General features: G+C 45.7%; 1 protein-coding gene and 1 long non-coding RNA gene across 6 annotated transcripts in view; one reads left to right on the top strand and one right to left on the bottom strand.

Moving 5' to 3' along the window:
• The window catches only part of ATP2B2 (ATPase plasma membrane Ca2+ transporting 2), a 1,183,685-nt gene that overhangs the window by 950,438 nt on the left and 205,569 nt on the right, over positions 1-27,678 (bottom strand). The gene's annotated exons all lie outside the window — the stretch shown is intronic.
• LOC132244508 (uncharacterized) lies at positions 3,428-21,539 on the top strand. The gene is made up of 3 exons (XR_009456028.1): positions 3,428-3,526; positions 20,514-20,647; positions 21,065-21,539. It is a non-coding gene; the product is annotated as an uncharacterized LOC132244508 (long non-coding RNA).

The raw sequence follows: 27,678 nt of genomic DNA on the forward strand, positions 1-27,678 counted from the left end.
ACGGTCGTGAAGAAAACTCTCAAAATATGACACAAATGAAACCCATGCTACATTGTTAGCCTGGTTTTGCAAACCTTAACAATTAGCTCTCATATATGAATTGCCTTATATATACCATATTTTCTCCTATAAAACATGCCCCGGAAAATATTACACCCCTTGTTTTTGAAAACCAGACCATTATGACAACTGAGTCCCTTCCCTATTTAAATAGTAATACCAATGCTGTTGCACTGTGGAGCAGGAATTAAAGCAGGGTCATAAAATCAGCTTAATAAACACACATGCCAAGTTTGGAGGGCTGATTTTGAGAGGAAAGTTATGTGTTGTATACAAGAAAATACAGTATATAATGGATATCAATCACATCTTAGGGTATTCACACCTTATGTGAAGAAGCTAAAAAGAATACCATAGTACAGAGATTTAAAAGTTTGAGACTTACTTCTCTAAAGTATTCTAAATGAAGACAGGGATCCAAAACAAAAGCTTATTTTTATGTATTCAAAAAAAAATCTGTCACAGAAAAGTCTCTCTCTCTTTCCCTGTAGAGATTAAACAATTGATTCACAACATAAACAGCTATCTATGACTCCTAAGGCACTGTCTGTGTTTCCAGTATCTATCTTTCTTTCTGTTGTTTCTCTATGACTTAAATAAACAAATTGACAGAAACTGCTGCAACTGTCTTTTGTGAATTGATTCAGATGTCACAAAGCCATCATGTACAGACCGGCAGCAGTCAATATTGATATTGAAGGCTTCCAGTCTTGAGAGCCGTACCCTATGTGTAGTGAGAATAGTCACATGTATTAATGAGAACTCGGTAACTTTTTATGTTGCGGTTACATTTGTAAATTGTTAAAGGTTAATAAATGTTATAACCGTTAGGCCTGTGCAAAGTGGTTAGTATTCACTTTGGATTCAGATTCAGCCAGTTCAGGGGACAGTGATTCAATCTGGTGATTCAAATCACTGTCCCGATTCAATTCGGCTGAATATGATTCAGAGATTTGACAGCAGCCGAATCTCTGAATCTCCAAATCAGCCAGGCCAGGACCATCCCGCACCCTTCTCTCAGCCCGGCAATGGCTGCCCCGCCTGCCCCAGCTCCCAGCACTTGTAAAAAAAAAAAAAGCCCTAACTCAGTGAGTGCTGGCAGGCAGGGGGCAATCCCTGCTGCCCCCACTGCCCCACACTGTGTGGGGGGCTCTGTATGAGCCCCCTGACCTACTCCCTCACTCCCCCAGCCCCCCCATGGGTGCCCTGCACAGGCCAGCTCTGGCCCTTTAAGAAAAAAATAAGCGACCCCCACCCCGGACTCACCACTCCTGCCAGCAGGAGGGCAATCCCCACTGCCCCCCACACTGCCCTGCACTACATGGGGGGCTCTGCATGAGCCCCCGAAGACCCAAAGCTGCACCAGGAATGGTGAGTCCCTGGGCTTTTCTTGGCTTTTTTTTTTTAAAGGGCTGAAGCTGACCTGGGCGGGGCACCTATGGGGGGGCTGGGGGAGTGGTGGGGTCAGGGGGGCTTCATGGCAGAGCCCTGCATGCAGCATGGGGCAGTGGGGATCGTCCCCTTGCCCGGCAGCACCTGGTGAGCACCAGGGCTTTTTTTTTTAAAGTACCGAGCTGGGGTGGGTGGGGCAGCCATGGGGGGGGCTCGGGGAGCGGATGGGGGGTGGGGGGCTGTCAGGGGTCTCCCTATGGTCCCCTCACCCACCTCCAGCACCCCCTTCCTGACCCCTACTAGTCACTTATTTGGAGTCACCTGCAGCTCCCTGCTGCAGCCACCGGGGACTGCCCAAATCATCAAAGCTCTCCAGATCTTTTCCAAAGATTCGGAGAGCTTTGAATCAATTCAGACCTTTAAATTGGTCTCCTGATTTGATTTGGATTTGGAGATTTGGCCACTGAATCGGGTCGAATCTCCTCCGAATCAAATGACCACCCAAAGCTTCGCACAGCCCTAAATAACCATGTTACAAAAATGCATAGTAAACCAGTGGCCACGATATCACTTGATTTTCTATTAATTAAAATCTCTACAAATCATTTATGAGCACTTCGTGTTAATCAATCATAAATTAAATCCTTAAGTATAAGCCAAATGACCATACCTGTGTTTCTTTGTTAGATTTTTTTTTAATTAAAAAATATGTTGCTATTACTGATTTGTAGGAATGGGATTCTTCTTAGTTTCATAGTTTCATAGATGTAGGGTCAGAAAGGACCTTGTAGATCATCAAGTCCGACCCCCTGCCCTGGACAGGAGGGAAAACCGGGCTCAAATGACCCCTCCTCTTAAAGACCCCAGCTAGGCTCAACCGGGCTCAGATGACCCCTCCTCTTAAAGACCCCCAGGGTAGGAGCCAGCACCACTTCCCTTGGAAGTTGGTTCCAGATCCTAGCTGCCCTGACTATAAAGGAGTGCCTTCGGAAGTTCAGTCTAAACCTACTCTCAAACAATTTGTGGCCGTTATTCCTTGTTACCCTGGGGGGCGCTAGGGGGAACAGGGTCTCTCCCAAACCCTGCTGGTCCCCCTTAGTGAGTTCATAGACAGCCACCAGGTCCCCCCTCAGCCTTCTCTTGTGGAGGCTGAACAGGTTAAGGTCCCATAGCCTCTCTTCGTAGGGTCTGCCCTGCTTTCCCTGGATCATGCGGGTGGTCCTCCTCTGGACCCTCTCAATGCTGTCCACATCCCTCCTGAAGTGCAGCGCCCAGAACTGGATGCAGTACTCCAACTGCAGCCTGACCAGTGCCACATAGAGGGGGAGGATCACCTCCTTGAACCTGCTTGAGATGCATCTGTGGATGCATGACAAGGTACGGTTAGCCCTACTGACTGTGACCTCGCATTGTCGGCCCACGTTCATCTTGGAGTCAATAATGAAAGCACAGGTGGCATCCTTATCCGGAGCAGGGAGCTGGGCCGGTGAGTTGAGGAAACTCCTTCCCTTCCCTGGGGAATTGGAACAGCAGCAGGCAAGGCATTGGGATCCTGAGGAGTGGCAGAACACCAGGATGAGGGTCCCCAGGAGGTTGGGGCTCAGGCTGGCACTCGGAGTGGGACTGGCAAGCTGTGAGGTGCATGGAGTGCCCAGCCAGTCATCTGGAGCAGGGGTTTGGAGCAACGTCCCCTGGCAGCTGCCTGTGCTGCTGACCCTCTGCCACTGACTGCCCCAGAGGGGACTCAGTCCTGTTCCTTATTCTGCAGCTGATTATCATTGGATGGAGTCCCTGAGCTTTGTGCTTGGGTCATGCTGATGCTGCAGGAGCCTACTCTGTTGCTTGTTGCTTGCCTTTTTTGTTGCCACAGAGGGTCAGCCTTCAGCCTCTTCAGGGGTGTGGCAGGACACTGTTTGTGCCTGCCACTTTAAGGGGCCAGAAGACAGCAGCCAGCAGGGGCCTGATTAGGGCAGCCATTTTAGATTCAGGGCTGCCCATATAAGCAGGGCATTTTGCTGCTGGGAAGCCAGGCAATAACATTGCCTGGCTGTAAGGCTGTTGGTATTATCTGGAGGTAAGGGAGGAGCTGTAGGGAATGGTCAGGAGGCTCCTGGTCCTGTGTATGACCTAAAACTGCACCCTGCCAGGAGTGGGTGGCCTGGTGGGGCTCCCAGTGGTGTGGGAGCTCCCAGGAAATGCCAGGCCAGTTACCACCCTGTTGAAAGGTGGGTTGGGGCACCTTAACCCCTATCCCCCACAACTGGGTGGGTTACCCCTTTTTGTAGGGTCTGGGAGGTGGACCCCAGCAGAAGAGTGACTCACGAACCTGTCTGAACATTCCCCTGACTGGTCAATGCTGGGGCCAGGACCGGGTCAAAGGGCCAGGGGCCCACTGTGAGGAACGCCCAAGAGCCGAGGGCCTGGGGTTGCGACTGGCCTGGAGGTGGGCCAGGGCTAGCAGCCCAAGGTTCCGGGGGGGACCACACCTATGAGGGGGAAGCAGCTCAGGGAGCTAGGTTGCTGAGAATGAAGGCGGATTAGGCTGCTGGAATGGAGGGATCATAAAGGGGTTCAACACTAGGATTCTGGGGCCCAGCAAACAGCTGGTGATTGTGAGAACTATGGATGCCATCAGCGAGGCTTGGGCTGCGGCGTAGGGGAGAAACGGAGCCACAGATAGTGCCCCCTGGCATCAAGGCAGGAAATGGGCAGCCTCCCGCTTAATTTACATCAATTAACTAATTACCAACAAGGCATAGCAGACAAGAAGGTGAGCGATTAGCCCAGAAACAGGTGGGCGGGCCACAGGGAAATCGGCCCGAGAAGGCCCCCCTGTTACAGAGGGGCTGGGGTTTGATACAATTTGATTGCTGCAGACCAGAAGAGCTTAACCTATTGCAGTCTGTCGCTTATTGGGAAGCCTGTTGGAGCTGCAGGGAGTGACCACCTTGCTTCCTTGTGGTAGCACCTCAGCAGTGGCTGAAAGCTGCCAGTTACCCTACCTGTGGTTCTTGAGTCGAGGGTTGACTAATGCATTCTGGTTTGTTTTGTGATTCTGGTTTTGCCATTGAAGTTCACTTGTAAATAACCTTTCCTATTATTCTTGTTTTGTAAATAAAGTGTAAATAGTTAAATCAGTTAAGTGTTAGACCTTCTTGGGACCACGGACTGCTCTGTGGGGAGCAGGGTCCAGCTGGAAAGTAAATTGGTGCTGGCCGGAAGCCCTGCCCCACTCTCGCCATGCCATCCCTGATATTGGGCAGGGGTGGCAAATATTGGGCTGCCACCCGGGTTACACTGATAATTAGATGGCCCACAAGAAGTTGATAGAGCTCCTGCAGCCAGAGAGAGACTCTCAAGGAAAAGAACCTGAGGGGGGGGGGGTGTTAGGCTCCTAGGGAAAGGAGCCAGTGGCTGGCAAATGGCTAAGACCCTGGGAGCTGAGACTGGGGCTGAGAGCCAAGAGCCAGGGCTGAGAGATGAGTGCCTGAGAACCAAGAGGGAGACAGCCAGATGCTCAGCTCTTGGTAGAGCCCAGGGACCACATCTGGGGTCCTGCTATTCTGAAAGTTGGCCTGTGATTTATGAAGATGACCATGGGGTGTGAAGAGATTAAGTGTATCAGCAGTGGTATATACAGCTAGCATGAGCAGACAGAAGGAGGGAGTGCAGGCTAGTGGCAGCAGATCCAAGGCCAGGTGCTCTTGGTGATCCAAGAAAAGATCATGTGTGGTTTATTTGCGCAGTGTGAAGTGCACATATTGATTGACTTCTGCCAGGAGAGAGTTTGCCCTGGGGGGTACAGATGATAAACAGAGGCTGTGAGCCTGTGACGGGACACTGAGGAACTATGTGAGGAGCTAGTTAACCCCAACCCCAGTATGGCATTCTACCAAAAGTCAACTCTAGTTTTATATAGAATCAGATGCATCCTGAGTTTGAATAAAACTTTGGGCCTACTTGAGCAGGACAGTTTTGTACAAATGTAATATAACATCTTGCATCTGTACAGTCTTCTCTGAGTACAGATGCAAAGCATTCTGACTGGAAGCATGGTTGGCTGCTTTCCCCAAAAGACCTGTAGAGTCCAACTCACTGTAAATACCCTAATAGTCATACCTGAAAGAATAAGATCTACCTCTCTGAAGAACTCAAGTAGTCTTTTACATACTCCCTAGCTATTCAAGGAGGATGACTGCAGGTGGCACCATTATAACAGGTTGCTCATTTTCAGGAAAATGTAAAAATAAATTAGCAAAGAGGATGCCTCTGTAATATGATGCTTTGGAAAAATAGAGAAGCAAGATAGAACTGTGTAGTAGTTTGGAAACAAATTCAGCTTAGTAAAATACTATCCTAGTATCTTACAAACGAAATTCAATAACTACCCTTAATGGTCTTTACATCTACTTCTATTCACTGACATTTCGACAAATAAGTTTTTCTTTGTAAGAACATACAGGGGAAACCGAAGCATCACTAAGTCTCATCCAAATATATATACACAAGGTTATTTTTATGTGGCATTTTGAACTGGTATTATTATTATTATTATTATTATTTTTTCACACAGTATTTTCTAATTGCAAATATTTGCAGCCCTTAAATAGTAATAATTTTGGCTTGGCCAACTAGCTGTAATAAGGCAATGTTCCTAGGCAAAGCCTCAATAACTTTAGATAACATTTCTGTGCCCGCTTTTTAATAGATAAGAAGACAATTTTCCAAAGGCAGCTAACCTTCACAATTTTATTATAACCTTCAGCTAAAAGTACTAAACTTACTCTTGCAAATCAGTTGCTATTTAACCCAGAACAAAACTACAAGCAAAAGTGCCTCCTTCTGTTGAATACTAATAATCGAAAAAATACACTACACTTGACTTTATGCAAGTTTCTTTTGCTCTTGTCTGGCCAGACCCCTTTTGTCTCGCAAACACGTTTCTCTTTTTTGAATTTTAGGCTGGCATTGGTGATAAGGCGCAATACTTTTTTGCAGTCAAACAAGTAATTCTTTCATGGGTTCTGCTTTGATAAGGCCATCGACAAAATATGACATAACTCCCTTTAAACTTGCAAGTCTTCTATAAACTTTTGGAAAATTTCTAGTATAACCTAACTCCAAATTGTAGACACTTGGCTCAGAATGCTACTCAGTGGGCGTATCTACACAAGATTTTTATTAGTAAGTACTAAGTAAATGTGCAGTAACTGGAGTTACTGCGCAGTAGTGCAGGCGAACATCTTTTAGGTGATGCTACTGTGCAGTAGCCATTAATACTGTTCAGTAGCGTATTAGCACTGTCCATGCTGTAACATGCTACTGCCCAGTATTTTTTGGCTACTGTGCAGTCAGCATCTCCTGTGGATGTGCCCAGTGGGTAATGACTGTTAAAGCCATAGTAATTCATATGTCTCTTCCAAAATTAAGACAAACAGATCCTGAATCTATCTTAATGATACACAGAACACCTTGTAGCATCACTACTGTATAGGTTTTCTGTAGAAGCAGCATTTCCACGCCATTGACAAACCAGCTAACATAGAAAAATTTGTGAGCACTGAAATTCTAGCAGTCGGCAACAAAACTTGCAGTAGCCAGAAGTGTACCATGCTTGTTTGACTTCTTTTCAGATGGCTTGTACTGCTGGTGACATACACATTCAGTGTGGCCCTTGCACTTGCAATAATGACATTCTGTACCATGGAAAGAACATATGTTGCATCTGTGGCTCCAACAGCTATAGTACATTCCTTGGGATGACAAAGGCATTTTGTTGTGAGCTTGTGGTAACGTCTTAGAAAAATTCCCTTTGGATTGCATTTGGGGAGTCTCAGGTGACACTTTCACAGACAATGCGTAGATGCAGCTTCGTGAGGAAGCTCTTCTTCACAGGAATCTGAATTTCATGGCTTCTTTACCCAAGCATAAGTCAATTCCTCAGTAGAGACTCAAGACTGGTATCAAAGTAACTGTAGAGCTATGTTATTTGTCTGAGAAACACATAAACTGCAATCCCTCTGGCAGCTGATTTGTATCAGTTGAAATGAAACCATATCACTGTCAGATGGAGTGAATGAATACTGACTTTTTAGTATCAGTTTTCACAGGGTTTGTCCAGGGACATAAGTAAGCAAACAATGTCAAAAGCCTTTGAGCCAATGACAGTCAGTAGTGCTGCATTTTTCAGGTTTGCCTCAGTGTTGACTTCCAGACAGATGACCAGCAGTTGGCATAGAAGTCTCAGGAAAATGGTCTGACCATGTCAATCTTTTCAATGTTGTAATAAGCCACAGCCCAGTTGGGGCTCATCCAGTTCCAGGCCAAGTCATCTTTCAGGGAAAGGCCCTACCTACCCTGGCTATATAAGCTTAGACCAGACAGGAGTGACCTGTCTAGTAAACAACTCACCCTGCTGTGCTTTTGGCCTGGTCAGAACTTCAGAACCTGACCCCATGTTCTGAAACTCTGGTTTGAATCCTCCTGCCTATTCCTGATTGCTCCTGTCCTGGATTGCTTCAGTTCCTCTCCTGGACCTCCTGGCCTGGATTAACTGCTTGCCCTGACCATGACCTCATCTTGAACTTCATCTTGAACTCCACCCCCTGAAGATTGAGATGCAGGGCTGGCAGGCAGCTGCTCAGGAGGTGGGACAATTTCCCCACCCCCTGCTTCCTGGTCTGTCTACACATGTGCTACTGTGCAGTATCTAATGTATGGTTAATCTAGTATCTGTATCTACAGGTACTAGCAAACCATGCATTAGACTAATTTACTGTGCAGTAATTGCTGCACATGTGTAGACAGTGATGCTTTACTGAGTATGAGATTAGTTTAATGGACAGTAAAGCATCTCATGTAGACGCACCTAATCTGTCTCATATGGGACTTCACTGCACAAATCTTGAAGTAACATAACATAGTAATACTTGTTTAAACATTAATTCTAGGAAATTTGAAAGTCAGGACATGTTCAGTCCTTTTAGAGCCAATCCTTTATTCAGCGTATACCCAAAAATGACAGTGAGTTTCAACAGACATTTTGGGCCAGATCCTACTCCAGCTATTAGATGCCTAAGTGGACTTAACAAAGATTAAGTGCCATAACCTGAGGAAGGTTACTTTGTGCCTGAAACCTTATCTAACATTTCTCCCAACTATATAGTTGGTCCAATAAAAGATATCACCCAAAAAACCTTGTTTTTCATATATTTCCTGGACCATCATGGCTACAAGAACACCCAAACCCTACTAAGTCAGCCTAGGCACTTAGGGTGCCTATACATGAATATGGAAGCTACTCCGATGCACTGGAAGTCAGCGTATTACAGCAGATTTAACTAATCAAGTCTGCTGGAGCATGGCAGTTACCATGCTCCAGCAGCCTCCTATGTCTTGCGTATCAGTGTCCCCACATATAAAAATGGTGGTGGGACACTTGAACTAAAGCTTGAACAAGTTTTAGCTCAAGTGCCTCTGTCATCATTTTTAAGCACAGGGATGCTGATGCATGAGATGCAGTGGCGCTTTAATTAGAGCAGCTTTTGGACCCACTCTAATTAAAAGCACTGCCCCCACGACCCCATCCCAGGAGCATGTGTAAAGGTGCCCTTAAGTGTTGTTGTGTTCCAACCTACAGCTAATGCAAAAGTTGAAAATATCCTCCTCTTGACTGCTGCTTTCTATGATTTACTCTTCAAGTTAAGTTGACAGCATATTACAAAAATAGGCATGTTAAGGGTTTTTTCTCCCACCCTGCTCAAGTAGGGTGGAAAGGGATCATAATTAAGCATGGAAGTCTACTTAGGTTTCTAACAGGTGGAATAGAATTTGGCCCCTTAAGTACACAACGAATGAAAATTCAGATGCAAAACATCATCTAATCTAATTAAAAAAAGCCAATTTTAAAAACTAGTAAATATGAGTTACAACATCCAAGCAGCAGTGATACATATAGGAGAGTCTATTATTAGACTCATATTGAGCCTTTGATCCACCAAAATTTCAAGATACTTCTCCCTTATAAAATAATCTTATCTGAGAGATAAGAATCTTATAAGAATCTCCCAGACCCACCACTGTGACCACAAGGCCAGGGCCGGTAGATAAGAATCTGGGAGTGGGAAGAATTTCTAGGCTTGTACCCTGGCTCTGAACTATTTACTGCAAATCAATTTCTCAGCTCCTTTATGCAAGAATTGGATATCTAGAAAGACTACCATCATGCAGCTGACCTGATAAGCTAGCTCACCTACTCAAATTCCAGTCATCCCCTAGGAAAATCCAGCTCATTCAATGCATTTCACCATGACAATAAACAAAGCAGCAGTTGAAGAGACAAAACTAACAATCACCACTAGGTGGAAACTTAACCTATAGTCATATTGACATGAATATAAGACAAATACCTGTTTCTCCACAAAGCAGATATTCTTCCTCCTACAACACTAACTGAGGAACAGACTATATGCAAGGTCATTATCAGTACATAGTTATTAATTTAAGATGCTTTAATAATGGAAAACAAAATATCTGCCACAGTTCAATGCTGAATCTTGACATGCCAGAAAACAAAGTGAATTGTAGCAAATTATTTGGATTGTAAATTGTAAAGCAGGCAGAGAAAAAGCAGTCATTCTTCAACTCTAGCTCATATTCCATACTATTTAACCTTGGCAGAAAGTCAAGTATAAATTATACACAAACCCTGCAACCACAGCCAAACATGGTGCATTATTCTGCAAAAATACTTGACATACAAGTAACAAGTTGTAAATTGGAAAAAGCTAAAAACAAAACCAAGCCAACAAACCCCAAAAGCTCTGTTTCACATAGATGATAAAGGGGGAAATGGTACACTTAATTGAATTTAGGCATAGTTTGTCATTATTTATGGCCCAATACCTGGAAAAACTGCAAGTTTGTATTCATAGTGATTCCTTATGGTCTGAGACAGACATTGCATTAAACTGGTTTGACCCAAATCAGTTACATCTGATTCCACATTCAACCAAGTCTATCTCAAACCAGCTTCAGCAATTTTCAGACTAGTTTATATGCAATGAATGTCTGTTCTGATACAGGTTTAAACCAGTTTCTGATCATTTAAACCAGTTTATGTGTAATGTCTGTCTCTAGCCCCCAAATTTAGCTAGTCAAAAAAAAAATTGCCAAATCACTGAGTCCAAAATGGTTAATTCGAAACAGCTCAGGTTTGCCAAACTTTCACTATATCAAAGTAAGTATTTTAATGGAACCTAACAGGCTTCCTGAGAGCCACATGCCCCATGTTCCCAGCATGTGAATTATTCGTCAGGCACTACACATGGCAGGATTCTGATGCCCATGGTCCTGGGCAGATCCATCAGACAGAATTCTCCAGAGCTGGGAACCACAGGATCCTAAGGTTCCAAGAGTGAGGGCTGTTTACACTTCCTCCATGCCAAGTCTGACAGTGACACTAAGAAGCACACACCATCCAGTCACTCCACTCCTGCTTTATGTGTATCAAACCCTGGAAATAAGGCAATGTAGCTGCTGTAGAGCAACCCTGAACATGACCCAGTAAAGGCATCCAAGATGGGGAGTCTAAGGCCATATATATACGGTAAGTGTATTATACTCCTACCATTTCCAGCAGCAGCACCCTGAAATTTGCTGTGCCCTTCCAGATAGGCTGCCTCCCACACTAGAAGTATTGTAGCCATGTCTAGGTGATGCAATGGGCAGGATAATTAGGACTGATGATGCCAATTAGCCCTCCTCAGAGTAAATGATCTTTTTCTGGCATCAGATCCAGCTATGCTGCTTTTGCTTTAGGAGGCAGCTTCCCCAGAGAAGCAGGCCAAGTGATGGAGCACTGGCAGGGAAACTGAGTTTACCATGTAGATGTAGCCTGATAATGACTCTGGGTGAATACTTAGCACCACTTTAAAGTGGCAACACTGCCTTTTCTGGATTTAGCTTGTACAGAACAGGAGCAAGGGGACGGACCAAATTTCTCACTTGTGCTTCTAGGTTGAGCACACCATGATGTGGACATGCCCTGAAAGCTCTGGGATCCCCAACTCCAAGTTCCATAGCAAGCACCCTGCAAGCAATGAGAACACCAGTTTTATGGCCAGGGCTCTTGGAGCTTCCATGTTTGTTGCTGTGGAGGTAGGCCTTGGAGCCTGAAAGTCCTAAAACAGACTCCCAGGATCTGTGACTGTTGTACTCAAGTCCTCTGGAAAAAGAGCCTTTTAGTCTCATGAGCTAAGAGAACAGCTTAATTTGGGCATCATACAATTTTTTGTTAAAGTACTGACATAAGGCAGACTTCACCTTTTTGGGCTATCATTGCAGTAATATAAACTGCAATGATTACTCAGTTTGCAGCTACTACACACATTCTGTATTGTATGTATTTTACTCTATCTGAAGGTGTTCCAGTGATATACTGCAGATAATACAGCTCTCTTTTGAACTAACGTCTCTTTAATAACATATAGAAACTCCTGTAATTGCTGTAGCTGGAGATGGGGGTGAAGGAGTATAAGATCAATCTTGTTTTCTTTATTAATCATAGTGATACACTGAATATTATCACCAAGGGCATTAGGTATGTATTAAAAAGATTTCTGAAAAAAATAAGTGCTTGCTGACATTCTACCATAAGAAAATAAATATAGTCCAATTTGTATACATCATCCTGAGAAACAGCTTTTGTGACTTTTTAACCACTCAAGAATAGCTTCAGGTAACTGAATTGGCATTGGAGGAACAGAAATTTACAACTCCACCTTAGGCCATAATAAGTATTATTATAGCTCATACCCCTTTAACTGGTATTTCTCTAAGGCAGCCTTTGCAGAAATGTTATCCTTCAAAATGGGAAGGACACTTAACTGTCATAAATTGCTGAACCAAATTACACTTCATGTAACTTTCTGGAGACTGCAAGATGTACTTGGAGACAGGCAAAGCAACTCTAAAGGCAGGATTTCTCTCTCCCTGACCAGTAAGATAAGGGATGACAGCCTTTTATGATTCCCTACCCTCCTTTCTATGTTAGGAGATGGGAAGGCAAGAGATGGGACTAGCAAGAAAGCATCAGGTAGGATACCTGTCCCTTATGCATCCAGAGCAGAACCTCTGTAACCTCCCAGCCCTTCCTCAATCTCTCCTGGCCATTGCATCTGGCCTACAGGCCTCCCCATGCAGTTAGAAATTTGGCAGTGGGGGAGTAGTAGCCATTAATATAGTCACCTCCCCCTGACAAATTCCCAAACCCCAAGCCCTGCACTGCCAGTCACAGTGTTGTCACTCCCCCCTACCACATCTGGATCAGGGGCTAGGCCATGCCCCCTACCCTCTCCCCCTCTCCTCTCCAGCCCCCCCTCCCCCCGGTCAGTTTGGGGACAGGTTATACTCTCTCTTCTAGGATCAGGTCCCACCCCTTTTCCCATGGAACCAGGCTATGCCCCCTTCCCCCACAGGGCCAAGTTGGAGCAGGTCACACCCCTTTTGCCCTGCAGGGCCAAGCCATGATGCCTTTTTTCCTGCAGAACCCCTTTTCCCTGCATGTCTGGTTTGGGTTTGACTGCCTCCTACCCCTCTCCATGTGGCCAGACTGCCTACTGTGCTGGTCCCAGTGCCAGTTTGGGACAACCATTAGGAACTGGCCCATGGATGGACAGGGAACTGCCAATCCAGCCTGCCGGGGGAAAAAGTTTGAGCACCATTGCCACAGATTAATAATTGGGATAATCCTTAACAATGACTCCTGAATCAAAGGGATCAGTCAACAAACACTTCATTTTCTGAGTGGAAAAGCACTTAAGCATTTATATCTCTAGGGCTTGATTTAGCTTAATTTAGATAGACTTATAAACAAACAAACATAACAACTAATATCTTTTAGCAGAGAACTGTTTTTCAAATGGTTTGGGAATACTACTGTAGTAGCCATTAGGCACAAACACACAATGCACCTGAATAATTCTTATTAAGTCTAATAAGACAGAGTACTGAATAAGCTATAATAATTACAGATATTTCTAAATCATGTTACTATGATGCATATAATGGATAAAAAAATGTTTGGTAGATCAAGCCGTGCTTTCTTAACTTCAGTATAAGGAAAGCAAAGTTGTACCTTCCAAGAATGGTCCAGTTTGACATGCATATTCTATTAATTTTCTACAGTAACTTTATAGAGTAAAGAAACAGGCAATATTAATATCTGGAAAAGCCTTTCAACCTTTTGATGCATCAGACAAGTGACTACAGGTTTCCCTCACTTTATGTGGGTTCTGTATGTGCAAATTGGCTCTTATGCGATGACTCTTTTTATACCAAAAATTCATTATATGCGAACTAAAATCATTCTTATGTGATTGGTGTGGTGGAAGCCCACAGTCGGATGCTTTGTGCGGTGCATTGTGGGAGTGACATGCCCTGAAATATAGTCTCCTGTGTGGATTTGTGCTCCTTGTTCATTGTCTGCAACACGTGTTTCTGTTGTTCCCATCCCCATTAGGGTAACATTCACCACCACCCTGTGCTTGTGTGTACTGTCTCCTATTGGTGTGTACCAAAATTGTCTTGTAAAAGTGGTAGAAATGGGTCTGGGGGGGTCAATACAGTTGAAGTCTTGGAAATATATCCCTATTTTTTACATTTTAATGAGGGTTCCCTTTATGAGAATTCGAGTTATGCACCATTTTCCAGGAATGCATGTACAGCATAAAGTGAGGGAAATCTGTACCTGCATTAATATATGAAGTACAAAATGAATTTTGTTGACGCTGTATGAAATGGTGTGCTGGACATTTTTCCTCCCTAGGTGCAGCACTTTGCATTTCTCCTTGTTGAACTGCATCCTGTTGTTTTCTGCCCACTTGTGCAACCTATCCAGGTCTGCCTGCAGCTGTTCCCTGCCCTCTGGCGTGTTCACTTCTCCCCATAGCTTTGTGTCATCTGCAAACTTGGACAGAGTACATTTCACTCCCTCATCCAAGTCGCTGATGAAGACATTAAAGAGTATCGGTCCAAGGACCGAGCCCTGCGGGACCCCACTGCCCACACCCTTCCAGGTCAAGACCGACCCATCCACCACAACTCTTTGGGTGCGACCCTCTAGCCAATTCGCCACCCACCGGACTGTGTAGTCATCCACATCACAGCCTCTTAACTTGTTCACCAGTATGGGGTGGGATACCGTATCAAAGGCCTTCCTGAAGTCTAAGTATACGACATCCACCCCTCCTCCTGTGTCCAGGCGTTTCGTAACCTGGTCATAGAAGGAGACTAGATTGGTCAGGCACGATCTGCCTGCCACAAACCCGTGCTGGTTTCCCCTCAGCATAATTTGCCCTGCCGGGCTCTCACAAATGTGAGCCTTGATAATTTTTTCGAAGACTTTGCCAAGGATAGAGGTGAGACTGACAGGTCTATAGTTGCCCGGGTCCTCCTTCCTCCCCTTCTTGAAAATGGGGACCACATTAGCCCTTTTCCAATCCTCTGGGACTTGGCCCGTGCACCACGAGCGTTCGAATATTCCCGCCAGTGGCTCTGCAATGATGTCGGCCAGTGCCTTCAGCACCCTCGGATGGAGCTCATCCGGGCCTGCCGACTTAAAGGCATCCAGTTCTTCCAAGTGACTCTGCACCACCTCAGGATCTACGTATGGAAGTCTGGCGCCTTGCTGCTGCCTCTCTACAATCCCAGTGAGAGACTTGTCTTGCCCCTCACTTAGGAACACTGAGGCAAATAACTCGTTGAGGAGTTCAGCCTTGTCCCCCCTGTCTGTCACCAATTGTTTCTGCCCATTTAGCAGGGGTCCTATTCCTCCCTGGGTCTTCCTTTTACTCCCTATATATCTAAAAAACAATTTCTTGTTGTCTTTTACTTGGGTTGCCATCCTCAGCTCCATGGTTGCTTTGGCCCGTCTAACTGCCTCCCTACAAGCACGAGCAGAGGAGGTATATTCGTCTTTGGTGATCTCTCCCTGTTTCCACTTTTTATGTGCTCCCCTTTTGGCCCTTAGGCTGCCCTGGATTTCTGTGGTCAGAGAGGGGAAGTAGGAATCCCTGCTTGAGCAGGGAGAGATGGGGGCAGCAAGGTGAAGCCAGGCAGACACTGCTGTGCCTGCCCTTTCTGCTGGACCTCCAGCCATGGAGCACCAGGGAGGGGCCAGCCCAGCACTCTGAAGCAGAGAGCCCTGCTCAGAGCTGCAAAGCATCTGGGATGCTGGGGGACTGTGGTTTAAATTAAACCAGGAAGCGGTCTAGGACAGACACTGCATAAGTTGGTTTGACCCAAATCAGTTAAGTCTGATACTACATTCAACCAGGGTCATGCTGAGAAAACAGACAAATACAAGTCTTGAACCTGGGTTCCTACTTCTTGGATGAGTTACCTAGCCACTCATCTATAAGGACTGAGACACGGGAGCATCCAGCTCCTCGTAATACTACTTAGTCATGGATTTTTGACCAGCTACATTTTTGTAACTTTCACACACTTAAGCATCCAGAACAGGCACACATGTGCAGACCCTACTGCATGTTTCATTCTTGCACAACTAGGGCGTGTCCACACATGCAAGCACGTGCGCTTGCAGCAGCTCAAATAAAAGCGGTGCAAATTTGAGCTGAGGCTTTTGGCCTCAGTGCATGTGCTCGGACATGCACTTTGTTGTGGAGCAAATTTCATAGATTTCATAGACATTAGGGCTGCACAGGACTTTGGAAGATCATCAAGTCCAGTCCCCCGCCTGAAGGGCAGGAAGTCAGCTGGGGTCATAGGATCCCAGCAAGATAAGCATCCAATTTTCTGTTGAAGGTGTTCAATGTAGGTGCTTGAACCACCTCTGATGGCAGGCTATTCCAGACCTTGGGGGCTCAGACAGTAAAGAAATTCTTCCTTATGTCCAGCCTGAAACGGTCTTGCAGTAGTTTATAACCATTCGTCCTCGTCATCCCTTGGGGCGCTCTGGTGAACAAATGTTCCCCCAGATACTGGTGGTCACCCCTGATAAACTTATAGGTGGCTATCAGATCACCCCTGAGCCTGCAATTTTCCAGGCTAAAGAGCCACATAGCTCGCAGCCTGTCATCGTACGGTCTGTTTTCCTGACCTCTGATCATGTGCGTGGCTCTTCTCTGAACTCTCTCAAGCTTCTCCACATCCTTTTTGAGTTGTGGGGCCCAAAACTGGAGTACTCCAGCTGCGGCCTCACTAAGGCCGAGTACAAGGGGAGAATGACGTCCCGGGATTTGCTTGAGAAGCATCTATGGATGCAAGCCAGCATTTCGGTCACTTTACTAGCCGCAGCATCGCTTTGAAGGCTTATGTTCATCTTGTGGTCAATGATGATCCCCAAATCTCATTCTTTCATAGTGCTAGCCAGCGTAGCACTGCCGCGCCTATAAGGATGCTGCAGGTTTTTCCTCCCAAGGTGGAGAACCTTGCATTTTTCAGTGTTAAACACCATCAGGGTCTCGTCTGCCCATTTGCTGAGCCTGTCCAAGTCAGCCTGGATCGCCCTCTTGTCTTCAGGTGTGGATGCTTTGCCCCAAAGTCTGGTGTCATTGGCAAACTTGGCCAGTCTGCTTCTGACTCCAATGTCCACATCATTAATGAAGATGTTGAACAATATGGGTCCAAAGACAGAGCCTTAGGGGACCCACTGGTCACAGGGCACTGTGACGATTGATTCCATCAATTACCACCCTCTGGGTCCGACCACGGAGCCAATTTCCCAGCCAGCAGATCGTGGTGGACCCAAGGCCACAGTTGGCCAATTTTGCCAAGAGGTGATCATGGGATACCAGATGGAAGGCTCTTTTGAAGTCAAAATATATGACATCAACACCTTATCTCTTGTCCAGGTGATAGGTCACCTGGTTGTCAAAGGAAATGAGATTGGTCAAGCAAGACCTACCTGCAACAAACCCGTGCTGGCTATCCCTCAGGATGTTGGCGTCGGCCAGTCCATTAAGGATGGCCTCTTTAATAAACTTTTCTAAGACCTTCTTCAGGATAGACGTCAGGCTGATGGGCCTATAGTTTGCCAGATCCACTTTCCTCCCTTTCTTGAAGATGGGCACCACATTGGCCTTCTTCCAGTCTTCAGGCACTTCACCAGAGCACCAGGAGTTCTCAAAGATCCCTGACAGAGGCTGGGCTATGATGCTCACCAGCTCCTTGAGTACCCTGGGGTGTAGATTGTCAGGGCCACCTGACTTGAAGGTATCCAGCCTCTCAAGGTTTTCCTTTACGAGGTCAGCATTGATGGAGGGCAGGGCAGGGGCTCTCCCTCAGCTGAACCTCCCTGTCCCAAAATGGGCAGGGGCATCCCATGGAACTGATGAAAGACTGATGCAAAGCACCCATTTAATAAGTTGGCTTTTTCCTGGGCGTCAGTTGTCAGGTGTCCCATCTGGTTTAGCAGGGGTCCAAAGTTGCCCTTGCTTTTCCTCCGGCTCCCCACATATCTGAAAAAGGACTTTTTATTGTCCTTGATACTCAAAGCTAGTTGGAGTTCAGTTGCAGCCTTGGCTTTCCTGGTTTGCTCCCTGCAGGACCGGACCAGTGCAGAATATTCCTCCTTGGAGGTAAATCCCATCCTCCATCCTTTGTAGGCCTTACTTTTTAGCCTCAGGAGGTGTGCAAAATCCCTGGAGAGTCAGGGGGGCTGCTGTGCCCTCTCGCTGCCTTTCCTCCAAGATGGAATAGAATTAGCTTGTGCATTGAGGATCACTCCCTTGAGGAGTAACCACTCTTCCTCAACTCCCCTCCCCCTAGGGTCATGGTCCCTTAGGGCCTCACTGACAAGCTCGGGAGGCTTGTCAGAGTCTGCTTTCCTGAAGTCAAGGACTTCAGTGTTGCTGACTGACTTGCCAGCTTTACGGCGGAAGGTTAAGGTGATCAGCTCGTGGTCACTGTCACCCAACTTCCCATCGATCACTAGGTCACTGATTAGGTCATCCCCAGTAGCCAGTACCAGGTCAAGCAGCACTTTACCTCTTGTTGGTCTGTAGACTTCTTGTGTCAGGTCACTTGGGCCACTTGAGGCAAAATAACCCTGCCTGGCTCCTCCCTGAACTGCAGCCAGGGGGAGCTAGAGCCCAGGGCCAGCACCTGTGGCGTCCCCAGCAGTATAAAAAGCTGCCCTGTCCTGGCCTCAGCAGTACAAAAAGCTGCCCTGGCAAGTAGCTCAGGGCTACTTGCTCTCAGGAGCTTCTGAGGCCCAGCCAATTGGTACCTGGGGACACTACCCCCTGTGCCAGCTGGACTGCTGAAGCAGCCCTGAGAGTTCCCTGCACCCTCTACCCACTGCAGCAGTCTGGCAGTGGGGGCTGCTGCCTGGCCGTGACCTGCTGCGCACCTGCCAGACCCGGATGGGAACTGCAAGGCCAGTAGAGGCACCTACTCCTTTGGGCTAGCTGCTAGTGGGCTGTGGCTGCAGAGTTGGCCTCTGTGTGGCACTACTGCCATGTGTGCCTCTGCCCAGCCGTCTTGGCAGCTATCACCTAGAAGATGTCTTGGGTGTGGTGGCCTGCTTTGAGCTGTCAAGGCACATCCTCCTGGGCCCATTTGGCTAGGAGGTCAGTCACAGCCAGCTGGGTCCAAGGTGCCAGCTCTGAGCAGGCAGGGTCATGCCACTGGCCTCCTTAGCAGGAGTTCTGGTGTTCCCTACTGGAAAACTGAAAAATCCCTGATTTTAAAAAAATCCCGAAGTCACTCTGTAAAATACCCGAAAATCCATGTTCATCCACAATTAAAACAAAAGACCATGATAGAGAGAGAGAGAGAGATCAATTGGGCAATGAATTATTGATATATCTACAGTGTTAAGCACTGGCTGTTGGGGGGCCATACCCCCTCAACAAGAGCCAAATGGCCCCCACAGGGGCTGGCCCACATGCCCCACCCCAGCCCCCGCCAGCTGCTGTAGCCCCCCAAGGGCTGCCTCATCCGGTCCTACCCCTGACTTGCACCCCCAGGCCCCCATGGCTGCCCTCCAAACCCCAGGCCTGTCACTTAAAAAAACAAAAATAAAACAAGAAAAAAAAAAGGGGAAAAAATGGGGAAAAAGCCTCTACTTACCCTAGAAGCAGTGGCTGGTGGGGCTCGAGGGGCTCCTGGCAGAGCCCCCCCTGAGCAGCAGGGAGCAGGAGGGCCCAGGCTGTGGCTATGGGGGCTGTCCCTCTGCCCCACACTGTGCCCCAGTGATAAAGATGTCAGCTACAACTGTTAAGTGCTGGGGGAGGGGCGTTTCTTCATTTTTTACTTTGCTGATGCCGGGGTGGGGGGCAGGGAGCGGGGACCTTGGGGGGGTGGAGGGGGATGGGGCCCAGCACAGCAGGGAAGGGGAGGGCTCGGGGGCAGGCAGGGGATGGGGCCAGGCACCCCGAGGAATGGGGGCTTTAGGGGGGCAGGTGGGGGATGGGGCCAGGAAGAGCAGGGGTTGGGGGGCTGGGGGAGTGGGTGGGGCTGGTGGGGGTCCCCCCTATATTCCCCTTCCCCCTCCTCCAGCCCCCCCAACCCCTTACTCATGGCACTGGAGCCATGCGTGTTCAGCACCAGGGCAAGGGGCCAACCATAGAGATGCTCTGGCAGCCACAGCATCTTCATGGAGGACCCAGCCTCTGGTTGCTTCAGGTCTTGGACCATGCCCTGCCCAGCTTTTTTTTAACTGGAGGGACAGGGGGGGGTTGTTGTTTTTTTAGATCCCTGGATACCCAGGGGTCTAATTTTCTCCCCACACTGCAAACTTGCAGCGCAGGGGACAATTTTTGTTCTTGCACGTGCCTCTTGCCCCACCTCAAAGGGGTTTGAGATGGGGAAGAGGCATGTGCACACTTGTCTGGATGCACCCCTACAGTGTAGAACTGGTAGAATCGTTACTTGTGCATAAGTACCAAAAATGCTATTTGTACGGCTAGAAAACTACCACTGACACGCACAGACAAAAACAGAATCCTGCTGTGATGTATACTGTCTAGTCTCTTGGTGTATATTGCCCAGATTAAGTCTCAAATTACCAGATTATTCCCCTTTTTTTTTCTCAGTGGTGACCCCAGATCTTACCTGCCACGTCTTGATGTTAAAGGATTTGTACTGGGAGTGTGCAACTTAAACACCACTGGACAAATGGGATACTGATAAATTCCCTTGAGTTTTGAATTTTCCCATAAAATGAACTGTGAGTTTTCATGTTTTTGGTTAACCACTGTGTTCTTTAGGATAAGGTTCTTTCATTAGGTATCTACAGTAAAAGCTATGCTATCTGGCGTTTTTACAAGCCGGCATGCTTCACTAACTGGCATGCTGGCTTGTAAGATAAAGTGGAACCAGAAGTGCCCACCATGGCACTTCCAATTTCTCTGAGCCCCCACAGCCTGGGGGCATAACTGGCTGCGCAGGGCCATGTGGGGCCCACCTCTCTGTTGGCGGGGCAATGCAGCGGGAGGGGCAGAGGGATGCCCCAGATGCAGTGAGAGAAGTGGCAGCTGCTCAATTCATATTTTGTTATCCGGCATCCCCCATTCCCGGGGGATGCCAGATAACAGAGCTTTTACTGCATCTCACTTTTTTTTAATTGTTTTCTCTTGTTTCTTAGGTATTGCCATATCCTGGATTGGGGGAAATGACAGAAGCCTGTCCCCCAAGCTACTGATCAATACTTTCTCCCATGGAGATAATTATTCTGTGCAAGACCCCTATCTAAGCATTCCAAAATACACTCGGGTATCATAAACAAAGATGAGTTCCTGTCCTTTGGGCTCGATGAGCCTAATTTCCCTTTCCTTGAGTCTAACAAAAAAATCGGTGCCTTCCCCCTTAAGCACCCTAAACAGTGTTGGGATTATTGTATTTATGTTTCTTCTTTACAAAGGTGATCTAGCCTGACCTGACTTTGTAATAAAAAATAAGAAAAGTTTTACTTGTCCCTGTAGGACTCAGCCATTTCTTCTTGGCTAGCCCTCTGCTTCCTGAAGTCGTGCCAGCTCCCGAATCATGTTCCCAGCAATGATTCCTCAGGCAGGATCTGCCAGCTTGATGCTGTTCTCTGTCTTCCCCAGCCAGCTGACATCTGACTCTTCTTTGCCCCTGCAAGGGGGGAAGGTGCAAAGCATCCTGGGAAGTTGAGAGACTGTGAGTTAACTTGAATCTAGAGGGGATCTAGGACAGAAGTTCAATAAACTAATTTAATCTAAATTAGTGAAGTCTGATGCTACATCCATCCAGGTTTATCTTAAACTGGTTTCAGCCATTTTGAAAGTAACTTATGTGCTGCTTCTGTTGTGTTACAGATTAGAACAAGTTGCCAATCACTTATACCAGTTTATGTAATTTTTGTCCTTAGCCATGGAGTGTAGGTCATTCAACAGCAAATGGTCTTTGCAAGGCATTCACAAAGATGAATAAGATCTTTCAGTTTCTGGGTTTGTCTCAGCCTCTGTGTGTGACATTGGGCAAGTCATAATGCCAGTATCATTGAAATACAATCCATACAATGAACATAATAATACTTCCCTTGCCTTGTCTGGATAGTAAGAGACAGTCCCTGCTCCAAATAGCAGACAATGGTTACATACAGTGCTTAACTTACTGGCTCCTCTATCTTAATTATGACCTGATGAAGGAAGAAGAAAGGACAAAAATATCTTGAGTATTATTTTCATTTTTAAGCTGATGTTTTTAAAAGGTGGGTTATCAATGAAACACCCATATTAGCACTAAAAATAGGAACACTGATTATTAAAATGCTAATATTAAGAAAAATACAGATATTCCACAATGAAATTATTTTCCCACATATGCAACCACCTGCGACATCAATGCAACGAAGAGTTTCTTGGGCAATACTTACTGCCAGCAAGAGCTAGAAGAACAGAATGTGTAAGTATATATTGATAAATTCTTCACAGTGAATGGCTGACTTCTGCCAATCTGTCAGGATGGACCATATTTATATTTTCAAAGCCTGAAAAAAAAACAAATTCTATATTCTACTTCTCTGACTCAGTTTATATAATGTACCCTATTATACTAATTTTAGAGTACTTGTATTCATAGAAAATTATGAATTCTGCATTATGGGACATGAAAACAAGGCAGTTTTACTAAAATGATGTATAGAGCTCCTATGAGGCAAAAAATAGAATATCAAATGACAGTATTTTACCCTTTAATCATCAACAAAATTAAATGGCCAACCTACCACAGACCAACACACATACAGCACAAGAAGAACAGCTCCTGAACTCTACTCTGGACATTATATATAACTGTTTCTGCCTCTATGCCCACTCTGAGATTGCACAAGAACAATATTTACATTACGATCTCAGTCCTGAGGAACAGAAAGCCATATTCAGCCTGAAAACAACCCAGATATTATCGTACAACAAGTTGATAAGGAGAGTGCCACTGCTGACATGGACAGAACAGCATACATGCAAAAAGCTGACACACAACTTTTCAATATGGAGCTTTACAAACTCCTGACAGAGGACCCTACAACACAATACTAGGAGGATTGGGAAGTTAAACTCTTACATGATCTACCTCTGGAAACACAGAACAGTATAACTACTTCCACTTCGTAGGAACACAAGGCCAGGCAATTTTTACGTATTTCCCAAGATCTACAAAAGTGGCAATACAAAATGCCCCATTGTCTCTGGCACTGGCACCATCATGAATGCAATTTCTGCCTACCTTGATTCAATCTTATTCCCATATGCCACTGGAGCTGCCAGCTATTTGAAAGACACCACGGTTTTCTTAAGTTAACTGGTCTCCTTTGACTAGATTCCAGATAGTACTATATTAGCAACTATGGATGTCACATCTCTGTACACCAACTTCCCCCATTAGGACAGGCTACAAGCTATAAGGAACATCCCCAATGAGAAAACTGTTTCTGTTTCCATTGCACTCTCCCACTTTGTCCTCATGCACAACTATTTCAGATTTGGAAATACCCTAGACCTACAAATGAATGGCACTGCCATGGGCACACATATACCTCCACCATATGCCAATACGTTTATGACAGACCTTGAAGTCTGTTTCCTCTGCAGCTGCCATCTCATCCCTTTAATGTATCTGAGGGGTCTTCATTGTATGGATACATGAAAAGGAATCTGTAAGAGAAATTTCACCTCAACTTTAACAATGTCTACCCCTTTATCAAATTAATACTCCACCCATCAAATTCATTTCTTAGTCACTACAGTGAAGGTTTGCAATGACCACATCACATTTCCACATTATATTGGAAACCAGTAGACCATGGCAGCTACCTTCATGCCATCAGCTTTCATCCTAAGTACACTACTAGATCCATTGTCTACAGCCAAGCTCTATATTACCACCATATCTGCTCTGATCCCACCAACTGGGATGCTCATCTTAAGGATCCAGAGCACAGATTCCTACAGTTACAATACAATCCCCAAACTGTTGCCACTCCAATCAACAAAGCCAGACTCGGACCTCACTCCAAACTGCTACTTTACCAGCCCCAGGAGAACAGCAGAGTCCTGTTGGCTGTCACCTAGAATCCCTGGCTTGAACACTTAGACTCATCATTAATACCCTCCAAGCCCTCTTGGAAAAGCATAACCATCTCAAAGTAGCCTTGGGAGACAAACCTATACTGTCTTATAGGCAGCCTCCCCCTCCCCCCAAACCTCAAACATTATCTGTTAAGCAACAGGCTACATTGTTCTCAGTCTCACCAAGGCAGCAAGCCTTGCAACAGACCCCAATGCCTTCTGTGCCCCAACACCAATACAGACCACATCATCACTGAACCAAATAACATGGATTATAACATCAGAGATTATTTTACTTACAACTCTACCAATGTCATATACTTCATTATTTACTTACAGTGCCCCTTTGCTGTCTACATTGGATAGACCAGGTGATCCTTATGTGGTAAAAATGAATGAACACTGATCAAGCAGGCCTATGGCAGAACATTTTAACTCCATCGCTGACCTCAGGGTTGCTGTTGCAAGCCTTTAAAACGCAATTTGAATGGGAAATTGGGGTGGCGAAATCACCCACCATCTTGATCATGTTAAACATGGACTACAGATTCTTCAGCTCCTTTATTCCTATGGGTTCTTTGCTTTTTTGTTCTCCCAGCACTGTCAACATAAACCCCTCCCCCTCCCTTTTGCCTTTGTATACAAATATCTCTTTCTTTGCTATAAACTGCTCCCTGCACTTCCATTCCCAGTATCTGATGAAGTGAGCTCCAGCCCATGAAAGCTTATCCTATATATATTTTAGTTAGTCTATAATGTCCAAATCTAGCCTGACTTTTATTTGATTTCAGACTAACACAGCTAACTACATTTATCTGTTGGCATTCAACCAGACATTTAATACATATAAAATAATGCATAATATTCCTCCAAACTTGTAAAATGGTTCTATTTTCATACTTTTTCTAAACTCCTCATGCTTAGCCTAAACAGGGTGGCCAACAAGAAATAGTAAAAGAACCATTGCAGACCAAAGTCATACCATGTGAAAGCGGGGTTGGAAGGGGAATGCTGCCTCAGATAAGTTTTTTCACAAGCAAGATAAATCCTGAAAACAGATTTACTTAGTGAAGCGTATCAATTGTATGCAGTACACAGAAGTCATTTCAGTTAAGTGACTTTTACAAGACAAATACACTAGAAGTCTCTTTTATATCATATCATGATATTTAAAAAACATAGCTAAAGAACTTAGCACATATGAAAATAAATTAATTCTTATTACATAACCAGATTACAAATATTTACATTTTTTTTAGATATAATTGAATATATCAGTGAAAGATGTAGCAATGATCTCTTTGAGTTTATTTACAATCAAATGCATCATCCCCTTTAAGAGATCAAAAGCCTAATCCTACCGGGCACATCTACACATGCAATTACAGTACCTGAATAAACTGCAGAGTTTATCACTCCAGAGTTAATTGCTCCGGGGTACACCATTTGAACATGAGCCTAGGAGCAACTAGCTCTGAAACAATAAGCTCCACAACTTATTCAGGTGCAGCATGTGGAGCCCAGGCAGAGAAGTCCCAGGCTGGCAGAAGGATCTGGGGGTCAGCCTACCAGCCTGAGGCTGCTCCCCCAGACTCATTGTGCTGCAGAGGGGCTGGCTGGGGCATGAGGATGCTTCAGTGTGGGGCTAGCCAGCAAGCAGTCCCTGCGCTGAAATATCCTCATGCCCCAGCCACCTGGACAGCATCTACATGTGTGCTGTTGTGGAGTTTTTTACTTCACGGCAAGCTAGTACTTGTATTTATAAGTACTACCCTGTTGAGGAGTAAATTATTTTACTCCAACCTAATAGAGGCACAAGTGTAGATGCTGACATGTTTACTGTGCAGCTAATTAGTCAACCATTGCTTATTAGTCAACCATTGCCTCTTCTATCAAATTTCACGTATTGGTAAGACTTCTGCAGTCTGCTATTAAAAATCAGGTTTTTCTTAATACAGACCTTAATAATAAATATTATTTCCACTAACGAGGTCCTGTAGAAGACATTGCAACTTCACTGGAAACATTTAAGAAAAATGCCAATAGTAATCCACATCCAACTAATGCAGGGGTGGGCAAAATGGCAGATCTGGATACCCCAGCAGCAACCGCACTGTGAGGCTGGGATTTCTGTGGAGACTGGCTCCAGCAGCACTTACAGGGCATGCAACAGGGCATGGAGTTGTTCTGGAGCCAAGGTTGAGCCACAATCTGCAGCCTGCATGCCCTGGGCAGGGACATGCAGGCAGCGGATCACAGGTCCACCTCGGTTCCTTACAGCAATGACAGTATGGTCTGGAGCTAGAGCAGAGCTGTGATCCACTGCTTGCACACCCCTACCTGGACATGCAGGCTACAGATCACGGCTCTGCTCTGGGTCTGGAACATGCTGTCACCACCACAAGATTCCAGCATGGCTCCAGAGCAGCTCCCCAACCTGCCATGCACCCTGCCAGCAGGGGCAGTGCTAGGAGGGAACTTTGGGGTGGGGGGGTGCTATAGCCACCCCAAAATTCCCCATAGCCCCCTGTAATCACCTCTCCCAGCAGCGCCACTGCCACCCAACCCACACAGGTGGTGGCAGCTGAGCCCATCCCACTCCCACCCACAGCACAGCCCCCACTTAGCCCCACACCAGGAAGCGGCCGGCGCTGCTGCTGCCTGCCAGCACTGCTGGGGCCAGTCTCCATGGAAACCCTGGCCCCACGCTATCACAATACAGCTGCTGCTGGGGTCTCTGTGGAAACTGGCCTCAACCACACAGGCAGGGGTTGCTGGGAAATGGAGTCCACTGGCCGGATCCACTCCATGGGCTGGACTTTGCCCTCCCCTGAACTAATGTCTCACTCAGCATAATTCTATTGCTTACGAGACAGACTGATGCCTACTACAGTTACTTTGTGTGCACTGATACTGCACTTGTATCTAAGCAACTAAGATAAATAAGTAGCTAAAATTGTAATAACCAGAGAAAGCTGCAATCATCAATATTTAGCAGGAATATGAATATTATTAGTTAAATTACTATAAACTCATATCTAAAAAAAATTTAATTTGAGAAATAGTAGAATATAGTTATACTGACAATCTACCTGTTTGACATCTCTGCATGTAGTTAAAAACTATAGGAAAGAATTTTTTTAATATTTTCTGAATTTTAAATAAAATAATGCATGTGCATTTTAACAAATTTCCAGTGTCCTCAAAGAATAATAACAAAAGTTCCCATGAAAAATGGAAAAAAATATACAGCAGGAAAACTATTATAGAAAGTGATGAAATAGGAAAAATAAATTTATCTAAATCAGGGTTAATCAAGATATAGCCTGCAGGCTAGATCTGGCCTGTGGAACTATGTCTTCTAGCCCACAGGGCTCCCTGCCTCTCTGGAAATCTGGCAGCAGGATGAGGGGTAGCATTAATTGCCACACCTTTAGGAAACTCAGCAATTAATCCCTGCCACCACCAAATTCCAGCCCCACAGCTAGATGAGATGGTTCTATGCTCTGAGACTCTGGCCTGCAGACCACACCTATGCTCCAAAACTGGATTAATCAGATCCCATTAATCTAAAACTAAAGCCACTCCTAAACTATTCATTTTATATTACTTTAATTAACAAAGGATTATTTATATGATTAGGTGTCAGACAACTGAGAAGGAATGA

Source organism: Alligator mississippiensis, chromosome 12 (assembly GCF_030867095.1).
Source record: "Alligator mississippiensis isolate rAllMis1 chromosome 12, rAllMis1, whole genome shotgun sequence".
NCBI classification, from domain to species: Eukaryota; Metazoa; Chordata; order Crocodylia; family Alligatoridae; genus Alligator; species Alligator mississippiensis.